The sequence below is a fragment of the Nymphalis io genome, chromosome 21 (genome assembly GCF_905147045.1).
Source record: "Nymphalis io chromosome 21, ilAglIoxx1.1, whole genome shotgun sequence".
Classification (NCBI taxonomy): domain Eukaryota; kingdom Metazoa; phylum Arthropoda; class Insecta; order Lepidoptera; family Nymphalidae; genus Nymphalis; species Nymphalis io.
The window spans coordinates 4,902,593-4,908,471 of NC_065908.1; positions in this window are offsets into that span (position 1 = coordinate 4,902,593).

Sequence of the window (5,879 nt, forward strand, 5' to 3'; positions counted from 1 at the left end):
ACATGAATAGTATGAGATGATAAACCTTACGCGATATCAGTGACGTGTAACTTGAACAGTCGCAATGAAAGTAAAATTTCAAGGTCGAATTTAAATACAACGTTTCAATTTGTAACGTTTGCAATGGATGTTTCACTTATGTCACGTAATATTTGCACGCTTATTTTCATTTGATCAAAATAGAAAAAAATATGTATTCAAAGATTTTCGAAACTTCGCTACAGGTTACGCTACGTACATACCGGTTCGGTATGTAGATTCTAAAGAGAATAACCGACAAGGTCATTCACCCTATTTCATCAATCAAACTATCTATGTGTTTGCTTCTAGAAATTGAGGGTAACGTATCGTTGATGTTTTTGTAGTGATTTTTGTTTGGTAGTGACGTAAAAACTGTTAATATATTATTTAACTCATATTAAAAGCAAGTCTTGTGTAAAACTTAATTTATAATGATTGCGACACAATGTGAAATCAACAATGACTCATTCTATTATTGCACAACATTATGAAATTGTGTTGAAATATTTATGAAATATTATGAAATTGTTGTATTTAGGCTTAATAAGAAAAAAAATATTTAAAATAAAATCTTTCAAGTCCCTAATACGAAATTATTATATTTTATAATTAATTAAAATCAATGTGTATCATTGGTTGTCAATAGGGTTGCCAGGCATACGACTTTTAGACAATGTTATTGCGACAGTCACAAAAACTAAAAAAAAAATCTTAACCAAGTTCGCATTAAAAGAGTTCAATTTATAATATTAATTAAGTAATATTTATTACTTTGCGAGCCCAGATGGTCCAGTGGTAAGAACGCGTGAATCTTAACCGATGATTGTAGGTTCAAACCGGGAAAGCACCACTGAATTTTCATTTGCTTAATTTGTGATTATAATTCATCTCGTACTTTACGGTGTAGGAAAACATCGTGAGGAAACCTGCATGTGTCTAATTTCATCATAATCAATCGAGCTCATAGTATATATCTAATTTACTTGTTTTAATTTTATAATTTCTTATTTAAAAATATTATTATAATTTAGCTACTTTTTTACGATTTAATTGTGTTTTATTAGTCGCTAAAATTTTATTTTAAAATGTTTGCATAGGTTTGGTTTATATAATATTGTTTTTAAGGTAAATGTTGTTTACGCATTAAAAATAAAGATAAAAGAAATAATCAGAGTAGTGCTTAATGCAGCATCAAGAGTAGAAAATAATAATAATAATAATAATATCCTACAATGCTTTATATGCTTTATACAAGCTTAATTTGGAAACAAATGTCCCATTTGTTTCCAAATTAAGCTTGTATGAAGCTTGTGCTATGGAAACCAGACAACTGATATACTACACATACTATTTTTCTTTTGTAAATACATACATACATAGATAATTACACCCAGACTCAGGACAAACAGACATGTTCATGCACACAAATGTCAGTCCTGGGTGGGAATCGAACCCACAACCTTCGGCGTGAAAGGCAAGTATTACCAACCACGCCAACCGGCTCGTCAAATGAAACGTTTGTTTCATTGTAATTGAAAAATAAAAGCGGTGTAAAGCGGCTAACCATTGTACAAGCACTTCAATAAGACATCAGTCCAAAAGCTTCAACTCAGCAACGATTCTTCGGTTGAATTTAACGAACAATATTCATTCATTCGTTCTCTATTTATTAATAAAACAATATAAATAATATACAATTATAAGATGACACATAAACCAATCAAGTTTCCACTTATAATAATAAGTTCAATAAAGAATCAGAATGATAATGATGAATGAATGAAAGAATGAATGATAATGAACAATTAAAAATCAAATTAAATGCAATTAATTACGAAATTAAAAAAACAAATAATGAATTAAGCGAAGGTAAATACATAAGGAAAAACATAAAATAAAAATTAATCTATTGAATCCTTAACTTTGCAACAATTGCAACTTTATATGTATTAAAGTCAAGGCTGTATCATCATTGAAAATAATCAGTCAATAATACAAAAAATAAAAAAGATGGATTTAATTAGTTTAAAAATTCTGATGAAATATTACGTTATTTCTCACGAACGCTCCCTAGACTGTAACAGGATTACCTGAAACCGTATTAAATTGTTGTGAAATCGGTACCATATAAATACTAAGGCAAGGCCGACCTAAAACACTTGCTAGACAACTTTTGTCGAGTAACGTTGTATCGTATTAAAGTTTAAAAACCAATCAATAGAAAAATGAGGGAACACTTTGGTTGCGGAAGATTCATCGAACCACGTGATGGACCATTCAATCATTTTGGCCCCCATGGACACGGCCCTCGAGGTCCATCTCCGACTGGTCAGCATTGCAGTCCGCACGGTTTTGGACATCAAACCCGCGGATCATTTGAACACGGCCCACATTGCCATGGTCCTCATCGTCATGATCCTCATAGACACGGTCATCATGGACACCGTGGACATCATGGCCATCACGGCCATCATGGCCACCATAAGGAGTTTAGCTTCTTCGGGCACCATTTTTGGGGACCATGGGGAAGATTTGAACATGAGAGACCAGGTGGTTGTAGAGGGGAACCTAAGAGATCTTGCAGAGGCAAGTTCGGTCGTGGTCCAGAAGAGCGTAAAGGCCACGGTTGCAACCGAAGAAATATGAACCACAATGCTGGAGAAGAGACTGTTTTAGTTCGTGGTATTGTGATTGAGAGGGCACAGAGGCCAAATTCAGTTTAAAAGGCATCGGATATCAAAATTGGAAGACATATTTGTATGTATATCACTTACATCTTATCTATTTTATTTTACATACAATTTCCTTATAGCATTGATTAGTTGATAACACTGTATTTATATAGGTGATTGTTTTTGTTATAAATGCAAAACGTCGTATGTAACATTATGCATAGTTTACGCCTGAATAAGTAGACTACAATTTTCATTCGAGAAGAGTAATTAATAAGTTATACAGTAATATCTATTCTACATCAATGGTAAATTCAATTATTTCCATATATTTCATTAATGTGATATTCATGTTTTCACTCTGTTGTTTCTATAGTAACTTACGTAAAATATAACTTATTCTCTTTCTGTTATCATTCACTTGAAATTTGAAAGAAAAATATTATATTCCCCTAAAGATAATAGACGTTAATTTATAAATAATTAAAATTATACATACGACCTTTTGTTGTGCAGCTGCTTTAGCTGTTTTTAATATAATTGTTTACTTTATATATTATTTTTATATTATTATTTGATAATATGTTATGACTTCGTAAAGTATTTTTGGTTCTTCAATTCAATTTATTCAATAAAGGATTATAAAGTACTTTTTTATATCAAACATTCGAAGTTTACCACCATTTATTTACCAAAGAAGAATTATATACATAGATAAAAATATAAACTAAATCAAGAGATGTATAATCAATATAATGTTTCAGATACATTTTCTATTTATTTTATTATTATTTTTTATTTCAGCATTATAAATATAAGTTATAATTTAAAACGAATTATAATGGCAAGTAATTCATTATACCGGGATGAAAATGATATGTGATATCTCTATAAGCCTTTATGGAAAAATCCCATTGATTGGTTCTTGCTACTTGAAAGGAATAAGTGTGTCTTATACTTGGTTTCTATAATAATTATATATATGTATTTAAAATATTATTACATATATGTTAATTAGGTAAGTTAAGTAGGACAATAAAAAATAGTTATTAATTATATATTAAATTATATATATATATATTTCAATTTATATGAATGTTTTTGTTTTTTTTAGAATAAATACGCTTGAATGGAATCGTCCAGAATGGAATTGGTGAGCGAATCAAGGAAAAACAAAGAGATAAATTAAGTTATGTAAAAATCATTAATGTAGACAGAAACAGTGGATTTAAAATTAAATTATACTATTATTGTATAATTATAACATAAAATTATTTAAAATAATTGTATAAGAAAATCTTTCTTGTTTTTTTTTTTTAAATTTATTCCTGTTGGTATCGATATACATTTTAAGCAACTTATTCCAAAATTGAATTTATTTATATTTGGTATTAAACTCATTACAAAATAATTTAAAGTGGAATTTCAGATAAATGAAACTATCAAAATGTAATCATTATTAAAAAAAAGTAATAACGTACCTATTTAATAATCAGTTTGTAACACTTCCTATTGAATAGATGTCATCATTTTATAAAAAGTTCTTTTTTTTTTCAAAACAGTACACTTTTTTAATTATTAATCTGTAGGGACTTCACTTTGTATATATAACGCAGTATTATTGTATGAAGAGGGAGTCGCAATGTAATCGTCAAACTGTGAACACGTACAATAAACGTCGTGCATCCTATGTAATAATGTTCCCCATACCTCATCTCTACAAATCTTCAGTTATTAAACATTGTAGAATAGAAAGCATCAAACACAACACTTTTATATTCATTAGGATAAACGGTTCGCATCGTAACTCTGCGTGTTCAGTACAGATAACTCGTGTAAATAGGATGTGTGGTGACACACACTGCTGTTAACGTTTCCGTGCAAATGATTTTAAGTGTTTGAAAATGAGGGCTTAACACACAATGGGCGAAGGCCTTTACATGAGAAGTTACATTTCTTACTTTATATATTTGTCTATAATGCAAATTAATAAGCACATAGGATCACTCTCGTTTTTGTCTGTCCGTCTCGTCACCGACGATAATGACAAATATGGAGTAAAAAAGGATTCGGAAAAAAAGCCCCGGATCTGGTGACTATACTGTACTGCCTATGTGTACTGACATTTGAGGAGTTCGTTTGTCTGAAGCCAACCTTGGGTGTATAATTAGATCATCTTACCATAAAAATGCATTGCCATCGGGATTGAACCAATATGTCCAACTCAGTAAATTAAGTGGAAATGGTTCTAATTCAGCTAGGAAGATTTGACCTAAACAAACCTTGCAAAGCTTGTGATAAATAAAATTAGTTTCTTTAGTAAGATAAATATATTTTTGCTGCGTGTGACACTTACACGGAGAAGTAACGAATATATTGTACGCGCCACGCACACTGAACGAAGTAGAGGGAGGCGACAGAAAATGATGGTATAAGAAAGCGTCATGCCGTTTGGTGTCACGTCATTCGAGGCTCGCCAAAAGATTTTTCACATCATGTAATGACAATTTGACAATTAGTCAATATGTTTAAAGATTGATATCCTTGGAGACAGTGAGTCTAATTTTATACAACCCAGCACCTATAAGGCTGAGTTGATTAACATAATAAATAGTAAACAAGCGTCCCGCATAATTGCTCGAAATATTTAATGCAACATTATAATAATCTGTATAATGTGAGAGCCTTACATCTACACCTACACACTAATGATAAAAATATAACGCTTAGTCAATACATTTTTAATAAATATATGAATTTATTAAACTCGACGATCCATGGAATACCCGTTTGATCCATAGAAAAGTTTATTATAGTCTCCATTAAAAAACCTCTTTACACATTAAATAAAATAAGTAAAAAAAAAACTTTAATGAATTGCTGTCGACCGTCTCGTAACAGCTTGTCTCGTGTTCGCTTATATATACTTAAGTTCATCTATGAAATCTTGAATGACATTTCAGAGGATCGTGGTGAATTTTTGCAACCGTTTTTATTTTGTGTCGTCATCAATGCGCTCATATTACTGACAATATCTCATATTTCTGCCTTCACTGTCATAGAACTTTGTATCTTTATTTAAAAAAAAGCTAAATAATTGATGATCCTTTTCTTTTAGTGGGATAAATAATGATCGATTACTCTTAATGATATTGTTATTATTTAATCATTAGAAAAAAATAACTA